Here is a 10,964-nt window from a genome sequence, read left to right as displayed (position 1 = left end):
TGGAGGCCGACTTAGTGTGCCCACAAAAGAATAATAAGAACATGTCTTTGGTTATCACCAAAGTCTGTCAAAGATCTGACCTTGTTCCTCCGTGGACTTGCACCTTTTTGTAGTCGTCTGGGATCAAGTCCTCAGTTTCTTGACTAGTATTTTTTTAGGCCAGCTACAAGAAGTGGTCGAATTTGGGAGTACCTCAGCCGCTACCCCTCTGAAGACCTTACGTCCTCGGGATGATGCGACCCTCGGATATATGCAGTTTTCGCCTCCACCTCAACATCAACGACTCGACACCAGGCCGCTTCATCACCGACTGCTACAAGGATCCAAGTTGAATTCAGTGACGACAAAATGAAGACATCAACATATGTGACCAGCCCCCAAACCTATAGGATGGATAGGACAAACCCAATCGCTTCGATTGAGCTACCCCCGCGCATTAGGAATTTCTGTGTACTTAGAGTATCATGGTTGGTGTGATGATTGCTTGTTGTTTCCTAGTGTGCTGCCTTGAGTGTTGTATCGGTTTGTTGTGTGCATGTATGTCTTGCTATTTAGACGTTTCCGCCTTTTTTTAGTTGTTTGAAATTTGTAAAACAGAAAATAAAAATGGAAATCTGCCAGTGTACTGTTTTGCTAATAAAAATAATTTGGTAGCTCCGATTGATGTGATTCCAATTGCACTAGAACCTGTATGAAATTATCTTTCAGATGCCACTAACCTTGTATTTTTAGGATTTTTGTGCGATTTTTAATAAAAAAAAACTTGATCACTGTTTATGGTTAGTATTTTGAGTCTCAAAAATTGAAAAATAAATATTTTTGAATGATTCCAATTGTGTTGATCTTGTTTTGTTACTATGCATCTAGGAAAAATACCAGTAGCCTCTGTTAGTGGTATTTTGTTTCTGGTTATGGTTGTATGGTTGTCACATGCAATGATAGGATTAAAGTTTGCCTCGCCGATGTATTGCTAACTGCTAGTTAGTTGGGTAGATTAACGAAAGACTCTAACTCTAAACCCGTTAACAGTTGTTTTTCAACCATCAGGGAAACTAACTCAGACCCCTATCTACGCCGACTACTTTCAAGGTCATCTGAAGCATCTCTACTACGCCAACAAAGCAAAAGCCAATACCTTTAAGATCTGCTGAAGCATCTCCACTTCATCAAGAAAATAGAAGCCCCTACCTTCAAGAGTGACTGCACCTCTGCGAGAAGACATACTAACTTGATCTGACCTGGGAGTATAAATTGCGCTAACCTCTAGGATATATTATTGAAAATACCCTCTAACACACCATCTAACAAGCTGAGAGAACAATAGCGTCAAAGCCGAGCTACATCACATGGTTCATCTGGTCCTCATCAAGTGAAGACTCCTGAAGATACCTCAAGAACTCAAGACTAGGTGCAACTTACCCGCTCACCAACTGGTATAAGTCAGCACCGACCCGCCAGCTGATGGTTGTCTTAGACGCCCTCTGTTGCGACTTCATATGGGTACCAACCAGGCGTTTCGTCGACTTACTAACTCATCGCGCGTCCCAAACGGTTTAGTTAACACCTTGAGTGCCTCTTGAAGTGGTGGTCTGCACGTCGCCCCCGAAGACTCTTCAACTGGACAAGGAAGATCGACGACTTCTTCAGAAGCCACCGACAGGACCGCAAGGCAGAAGCTCTAAGTTTTTCCGAGAGCCCGATGAAAAATCTTAAGGGTGGAAGACTTCGTCTTCCACTAAAAGTTGGAGCTAACCTTAACATTTTAAACCTTTCTAACACACCGTTGGAAACGTAGGATGCACTAACCCCTCTTGATGATGTGGACTACACAACGCCCTCTGAAGATGTTCGACTCAAGACGGGAGATCAATGACTTCTTCAAAAAGCGCCCGACAAGACCCGTGGCCGAAGCTTAGAGTTTTCGAAGACCCCGGTGAACAATTTTAAGGGTGGAAGATGTCGTCTTCCACTAAATTTAAGCTAACTCTAAAAAGTTTTCAACCCTGCTAAGGCACCATTGGAGTGCACCAAATTTCCGAAGTCGTGAGCCCCACTAGGGTCGTTAAGAAGCTACGGGTCTAACATCTGCAGGGAGTAGTCAACCTCTTCATGAAGCTCGCCATCGGCAGGAATCCATCATGTCTGCTAGAAGATGAAGCAACGACCTTCTCTACAATGGTGCATCTACAGAAGGATGGAGTCTAACTTTCGTTAAGCTTTACAACCCCTCTAGTTCTACACTCAGTAATCTCGGGACGAGATTATTTTAAGGGTGGAAGATCTGTAACACCCCAACTTTTGCAACATTGATTATTTGTCCTTATTGCAAAAATTAGGGGGAACAAAAACTTTTTCTAAAGACTAAATAGATGAATTGCCTTGATCTATTTGTTATGGTGAATTGCTTTGATCTGTTGGTAGATGAATTATCTTGATTTGCTTGTGAGTTTTGTCTTGAGCTACCTCATAGAACAACACCCCTGGTGGTTAAACAAGCAACTCACCAAATAAAACACATGTGTGGCATAGGAAAAATTGTTTTCCTTTTAACTACATCAAACCTCTCTCCTGATGACAACATGAGTGTGCCATCTTGATTTTCCTCTTTGTGGTACAAGATAGCTCAATCATACTTAATTCAAAACTTGGGATCATCTACCCCTAGCTACATCCCTCTCTTATACCCACTCATCCTTGTTGGTTTTGAGGCCATGTCGACCATCTGTGTTGACAGGCTTAAAATGTCCAGACTTTGGCAATTGATCTCTAAGCACCCACAACTGTTATTGTTGACTTCAATGCATGGATCTCATCTATGCAACACCCTCTTCAACCTCCACGTCCTGCATGTCTCAGTCAATCCTTGCAACTCATATATTCAACTTGATCTGGTATCCTATCCCATGTTCCAGCATCAGATCACTTCTTCCTCTTTTACCTCTTGTTTTTGTTTTCATCCAAGTTTATCTTCACAAAACCAAGAGTGGGAATGATGGATACATTTTGTAGCCATCATCTACCCTTGAGAACACTCTTCCCTAAATTAGTTTTTCCTCCTCAAAAACCCTATTGTTTTCCTTCTCTAGTTTTGATCACAAAACTACTTCTAGTTTTATAAATATTTTCAAGATATTTCTGCAAAGAAAACAAGGAACTGAAATGGGTTTTGTTTTCATCCCATTTCTACCAAGTACTGATTTCTAAAACATCATTTTCTATCTTGCCTTCTTTTTAACAAAAGGCTTGTTTATGGTACTTATACCATTCCTGGTTTTCCTCTTGCTTATTTTACATTTGAGAAAAACTCTACTTACTTGAGAAAGTAAGTAGAATATTTTGAACTCCTATGTTCCAATTAGTTTTATCTCAACAATTTCAAATTCCACTCCACTTGAGTTCATTCCCAATTGTCTCTAGACAATTGAGGTGTGTCATATACCTTTCAATTGAATTCTACTTCAAATGGCATCTCCTGCACATCTCTGATTCTGCCACATGGTATCCCCTCATTCTCCAATTTTTGATCATATGGATGATCATTTGATACTTTCAAATCACTTCCCAATTGACCTCTTATTTGAAGAGCAACTTATATTCCATCATACCCATCCCAATCCTCTATTCTTTTCCATCATCACCTTGACCTCATAAATTGATGATTTATGTCAATATATTCATCTTTGTGAATATATGAATACTTCACTCACCATCTCTCTTAGTCTTGCTCTGCAATTGTCTAGACCACCATCACCACCACCATCTCTTGGACAAATTGATAATTTGATCAAATTGCTTTATTCTTCAACATTGGCACCAATGTTTATTATCATCTCTCTTCCTAATTTGAAGGCATCATCAAGCCACTCCCAGCTAACCATCCCAACCCTCAACCTTGGTCGACTTACATAAAGTGGCATTTGCATCTTGCATGATCACTTGTGTTTGTCAAGAAGAAATAGCCGGCCATGCCAAACTCTTGGCATGCATGAGCTGAAATTTCTTCATCCCCACTTTCTTCTCTTACAAGCCTTGACCTCCCACCTAACCAAACAATTAATTGGGCAGCCACCCTCCTTGGCCAATCAAAAAGGAGGCAGCCACCATCCTCCCTCTTTATAAGGAGGTTGGCCGGCCACTCCACCTCCCCTTTGGCTCATTTTTCTCACTCTCCACTCCCTCACACTCTCTCCCTGCCCTCCACCACGAGCTGCTGCTCCTCCCAGCTCCATGGCCGGCCATGGCCATGGAAATCCACCAACATGAAGCTCTCCCCCTCCCTCAAGCTCATCCTCACCATGAGAGCCTCCCTCTCCATCTTCTCCCCAACCCTAGATGGTTTAATCTCCTCTTCTTCTTCCTCCATTGCTAAGATTGGATCTTGATGCAGGTGCATGTTGGTCCAAGCATGGAGAAGGTTGAGCAATCCTCAGATCTGAAGTTCTTGAGCAAAGTTCGTCCAAAAACTTGCTGTAATTTCTGCTTCCTTGCTGTTTCAGATTCTGGTACGATCTTGTAAAATCCGCCAAATCTCGTGTGCAGATCCAAATCGAGTGATTCAAAGTTCCACAGATAGGTATTGAAAAGATCCACAACTTGGCGTTGGTCTCATCCTCTAATTCGTTACGGATTTTGCGTGGTAAATAAAGTTCTGCAAACATGCAGAATCACTGTTTGTTAGATTTCTTCCGTTTTACAAAATCTTTTTGAGCAAAATCAACTGTAGGTGAAAGCCCTCTCCAGTACCTTCATTTTGGCGTTGGTTTCACTTCGATTGACCTCCTGAAACTGAAATGGTTTACAGATCAAGATCTGGTCAGATCTGAATTTGCCGAATTAAACCAGGAGCTTGGAAACGAATTTTTGAATGAAACCGGTTGGGTAAGAACCACCTTTTCAATACCTTTCAGATGCAGCTGATCTCATATTTTTATGAGTTGTGTACGATTTATGGTGAATTAAACTTATTCTGTGTGTTCTGCAGACATGGCTGTTAGCTTTTAATTCATCAAAAATCCATTTTTGAACCTAATTGAGTGATTCCACTTCTGTAGGATTGCTGAATGTTTTCTTAATCATCTCAAACAAGTTTCAAACCTTTATCTGTTCTGCAACTCCATAGTTAAAGCAAATGGTGAAAACATGCAGTAAATTTGTAAATCCATTTGTGAGAGTTTCAGAAACAATTTGAACCCAAATCCAATTGTGTATGCTTCTCTGTTTAAATATCTTTCAAATGCCAGTGGCCTCATATTTTTAGGATTTTTCTACGATTTATGGCTGTACAGTCAGATTCAAAGAAATTCCTAAAATAGTAGGATTAACCTTTTTGGGTGATTCCAATTGGGTTAGTCTTGTATTAGTACTGGCTATCTAGGAAAAATATTATTAGTCTCTGTTCATACATATTTGTTGCTATTAGTAATGTTTATGTGTGACATGCATTGTTGAAGCAAAACTTTTCGGTTTATTTAAAACCCTTGACCAACTCTTTTTAGTAGAGATGGGCAACCTTTGTTTCATGCTTGCAAAACAAAACCTCTGCAACCTAACTTTAACTCTTTTGTTTTGCTTAAGTTTTCAAATGATGTGGTATATGGTTTGCTTCCTATTTTTGTATAGTGTTAAGTGAGCAAATTAAATTAGGAAAGCTGATTTCTACTTTTCCAAAAATGTTTGAAATTATGTTGAGAATGTTTGTGATGCCAAAGTAATGCTCTTGTCCTCTTCATGATGTTATCTACCAGGGGATAATTGGTTTATACCATGGTGATAACCGAGAGAGGCAATTGCTAAGTTGTGATACTCTCAAACCTTTACTAGGTAAATAAAATGGTTTCTCTTTAAGTTGTTTGTGGTATCTATAAGTACTTTGTATGTTATACCTTGGTTGCATGGTTAGTTGTTGATTGTTGTATGTTTGTTTGTTGGTGCAATGTGATTGATTGTGTTCCTTTTATATTTTCCGGCGATAGATGCGAACAATTCCGGAGAAGAAGAAGAAGTGGAATCGGACGAGGATTTTATTTATATATGTTGTTGGAATTCTTATATGGATGGAGTTGAAGAAGTACAGGGACAAATAAGCCAAGGCAAGCCATCTTTGATCTCTGATTCGGTGTCTAGTTGGATGTCATTTGTTGATATCCAAAGCACCTTGTTTCTATGTGTGTTGTTCTCTTTATTATTGTCATCTATGTATGGTTGCTAGTGGGGTACTCCCTAGTGGTGATACTCCACTATTGTCTTTGTGATTATGGGATGCATGGTATCATGGCCGTGCTATTCCTCTTGGTCATCTTGTATGCTCAACTTGAGCATCTTCCCTCTCAAGATAGTATCTTACACCACACCCACCACTTTTGTAGTCTAGAGGTATCAAAGTCATGAATCTTGGTGTAATTCTCAACTTGAGAGGAGTATGCCGTGTACCCTTGTGAATGTTGGTTGGATAGTGCACCTTCACCATCCAAGTTGTATAGTAGTACCACCAATATGAAAGTTGGTTCCACCCTATGTTGTCATTATACATGCTTACCTTAAGCAAGTATAATCCTCCTTGAGCCACTCACACATACCCCTCATGGCGTGATGACCCGCATCTCGGCCATGGTGTTGTATTAGTTCCTTCTCATGAAACTATAGGTTGGGAACCCCTCAAGGTTTACCTTGTTGTAAATGTTTATGAAAACCCTGGGTGAGTTAATCCAAGTGTATGGTTTATGAAAGCAAAGGATCTTGATAAAGATGTTTGGAAAAGAGGTGTATGGAGGTTGGTTGATAACCGAGGTGTTGTGGGGGAAAAAGAAATGTTTTCTAAAAAGGAGCACTGCGTATAAGTGTACACCAGCCCAACTTTTATCGCACAACCACTCTACCCCAATATGGGCACGGGGCTTAGCCCGTAGTTTGTTGAAGCTGGCAGGAGCACCCTTCACAACTTTCTAGGGAGGGTCATGACGACCTCCGACGCCGGGTTGCGCTCTGGAGGAGGCAATACACTGTAGTTGTCTATAGCCGGACGATTACTGAGGGTCTTCTGTCATGGCGCCGGAGATACGCTCAAAAGGAGGTATGCTGCCGGGGTGCCGGGAAGGGGTAAGCCCGCAGGGAAGGACTCGTGCCAGTGGAGATGGGCGAAAGGTTATGTCCGGGTATCTGTCGTGGCATATGTGGTTATGCAGGGATGATGCCCACACGATAGGTATCCGGATAGTTGTGGGGAAAGTGTGCAAACTCTGCAGAGTCAAATCTATTCGAATAGCCGCGTCCGCGGTCATGGACGGGTTGCAAAGGTCTACCTTTACCGGGGCTTGAGTTTTGTTTTGATAAATGCTTTGCAAAGAAAGTGTTGTGTTGGATGTACCGGAAGGGTACGGAAAAAGGGTGTGTGTCGACCTTATAGAGATGGTCGTGAAAAATAAGACCAAGTGGGGAACTCTTTCCTAAATGTTTCTTGAAGAGGAACTCTTCTTTAACAAAGATATGGAGATGTCATAGGACATCCCTAGTATTCCCATCACCTGAGATGGCGGTATGCTAACTCTTCTTCAATAAAGATATAGATATGTCATAGTACCACTTTAGTGTCTCCATCAATTGCGATGTCGGGATGCTATATCCACAAGAGAAACTATTTCTCTTTCACATGCTATATCCACAAGAGAAACTATTCTTCCTCTCTTGTCTCTTTTAGTTAGCATTGCTAGCACCCTTCTTGATGGTTTGCGAGTACAATTCCAATGTACTCACGGCTTTGTCCCTGGCTATTTACTTGGCCAGACTTGGAGGAACATGACGAATGAAGAAGGAGTTGGCGACGTCTATGCGAGCTAGGAACGTCTTCCTAGTCAGTTGCCTGTAGGGTTATGGCAGATGACTTGGGTACTGCGCTGCTGAAGTGATGATGCTACTCTGATGTTTAGTTAGGCCCTTCGAGGCTATTATGTAAGTATCGGTCATGTGACCATGTTGTAATTTTCTTATTCCGCTTTGTAATGGATGGTGTAATTTGATATCAGTTCGGTTATGTGTTCACGGCGCACTGATCATGGGATCGTGAACTGTATACATAACAGGGAATTTCGGACAGCTAGTCCGGGGTCCCCACAGTCCTCGGAGCTAACCTCGTACTACTGCATGAACTGTGAAACCAGGCACGGGCTAGGGTCGAGCGACACGCCGTTCATCTGCAATGCCCACTACTCGTCGGGAGAGGACAACATCGACAGCATCACCCAAGGAGACACCCGAAGAGTGGCGCCCCTCCAAGTTTATGTTGCTAACAGGGGAGATGGAGATCGCACCCCCCGTTCCAGCAGGCGAGCTAGTTTTGAGAACAGCGCCAGCAACAACAACAGCGACCACACCATCGCAGAGGAGGAGTGGGCAGCAGCCAAGGCAGCCGTGCTTAACAACACACCACTTCCGGCGGGAACCACGGTTGGCACTCTCAATGCTTACCGCTCCATATTGGAGAAAAATCGGGAGCGCCTATCTAAGGAGCAAGCCACCCTCGAGAGACGCCTATCCGTGGCAGACCGATCCAGTGAGAGACGAAGGGGCTCACAGGGAAGTGCCTCTCGAAGTACCCACGGAGGAGGCAAACATCGATCAAGAATGTCCAGGCTTTCGGAAGATGATGCAAGGGAGATAACGTCAAACTTGACCAAGTCCTTTATGACTACGGACACCGCGGGCATGCCACGGCCAAAAACCGTTGGGGGAGCAACAGCCAACCTTGCAGCATACCTCATTAACCAGCGTCCTGAAGGATCCATGGCTCAGGCTCACCGTGGTGCCTTAGAAAGTCTCGCGATATTAGGAGATAATCTAGTTCCACGGAAGGAAAAGACCACGTTGCAGGCCAGCGGCTCAAAGCACCACGCAAGAGACTCTCGGGATGAAATTACTCAGAGTAGGATCGACAAAGCAAGGCGACGACGCGCCTCCGGAGAGGAACTCGATAGCGATTCTTCGGATGAGACCCAGGAGAACGACGGCGAGCTTAGGGGAGCCGATTGTTTAAGCTACAAAATTCGGGAGGCGATGCCACCCAAAAAGTTCAAACCCACCCCTACCGACACCGCCAAGTACGATGGGCAGCAGGAGCCGAGATCCTGGATAGAGGATTATCTGCAGACGGTGATTCTGCAAAAAGGGAACCAGATAGCAGCAATGCAGTGCCTGCAGCTTTACCTAAAGGACTCAACGCGAGCCTGGCTAAGAGGTCTGCCGAAGGGTTCCATCAAATCATGGGACGACCTAGTAGAAGCCTTCGTCGCCAACTTCCAAGCAACCTACAAAAGGCCCGTCGGGATTGAAGAGTTACGGCATTGTCAGCAAAAGCAGAAGGAGTCGATGCGCGCATACATCTGGAGATTCACCAAGCTCCTGAACGCTGCGGAAGACGTATCTGTCGATAGAGCAATCGACGCATTCAGTGATGGCATCCGACGTGAAAGCTATATAGAAGAACTTGGACGCAAGAAGCCGAAAACCATAACCAAGTTAATGGAAATCGCCAACAGCTGGGCCGATGGCGAAGACAACGTTCGAAAGCCACGACAGCGCAGCGACGACGAAGAAGATGATCAGCCGAAGCATGATTCGGGTGGTCGAAGGGATCGCAACAAGAGAAGGAAGAACCGCAGCTACGATGACAACAACTTGGTGGCCGCAGGCTACGCTGATCGGCAGGATGATCGGTACGATGACAGGAGAGATGATTGACAGGACGGTAATCGGAACAACTCTGGGAACCGTGGCAACTATAAACCACGACAACAGAGAACTCCCGAACTACCCTACACTGAGAAGATCAACGCCCCCTGCTACCTGCATTCATATACCGATTCCAAGGATGGTAAAATAAAGTCTAGCCACCTGCTCAGGGACTGTCGGTAGTTCATCGATATGCATAAACTCATCCAGCAGGCAGGCCAGCAACAGCTACCACCACCACCACCACCCCCACCGCAACATCAGATCCAGCAAGCTCAACCTCATCAACACAACGAGGCATTTCCACCACCATGTGGGCAGATGAGTATGATCCGCAGGACAGGCGTTTCAAGGAGAGAAATGAAGAAGCTCACCCGAGAAATCAACCTGGCAGAAAGCATCATGGCGAACATCCCTGAGTATGTCGAGTGGTCATCTCAGAACATCACGTTCAGCCGAGCGGATCACCCGATGACTATACCAAAACCAGGACACGCTGCCCTAGTGGTCGAAGCACAGATAGGAGGGTTCAAGATGAGCAAAGTCTTCATGGACGGAGGAAGTGGACTCAACCTGATATTCCTTGACACAATCCAAAGTATGGGGATCACCATGAGAATGCTAGAAGAATCAGACACCCGCTTCCATGGGATTCTCCCTACTTCACCAGCGTACTCTCTTGGCAAAGCGTACCTGAACGTCGTCTTCGGCAAAACCGACAATTTCAGGAAGGAGAAAATCGAGTTTGAGGTAGTGAACTGGGAATCACAGTATCACGCCATACTCGGGAGACCAGCTTATGCCAAGTTCATGGCTGTGCCGCACTATGCATACCTCAAGCTGAAAATGCCTGGGAACAACGGGACGAACATCACAGTCTATGGAAGTTTCTCACGCTCGGACAATTGTGATCGCGACTTTCAAAGGATTGCTGCAAAGTTTGGGCCACAACGAGAAATTGTCGACCCTCCGCCCAAGCTGACGATACGAGAAATCAAAGAGGAAAAACATGGTAGGGAAACCAAGAAGAAGCCAGCCAACCTTGCCCTTGAAGCCTCGGCAGCAGAAGCTTCGGCAACAAAAGCTTCGGAAGAGGACGGCATAGAAGGCACAGGAAACAGCAAGACGCTGGCAATCACTGCCCAGACCCCTGGCGAAATCAACAACGCTGTAGCGACCACTAGCATGGCAAAGAAGTCAGAAGATGCTGTCGAAGATGAGAAGAACCCCTTCCTTGATTAAGC

This window comes from Lolium perenne, chromosome 4, assembly GCF_019359855.2.
Source record: "Lolium perenne isolate Kyuss_39 chromosome 4, Kyuss_2.0, whole genome shotgun sequence".
NCBI classification, from domain to species: Eukaryota; Viridiplantae; Streptophyta; class Magnoliopsida; order Poales; family Poaceae; genus Lolium; species Lolium perenne.
Note: the sequence above shows the minus strand (reverse complement) of the source record.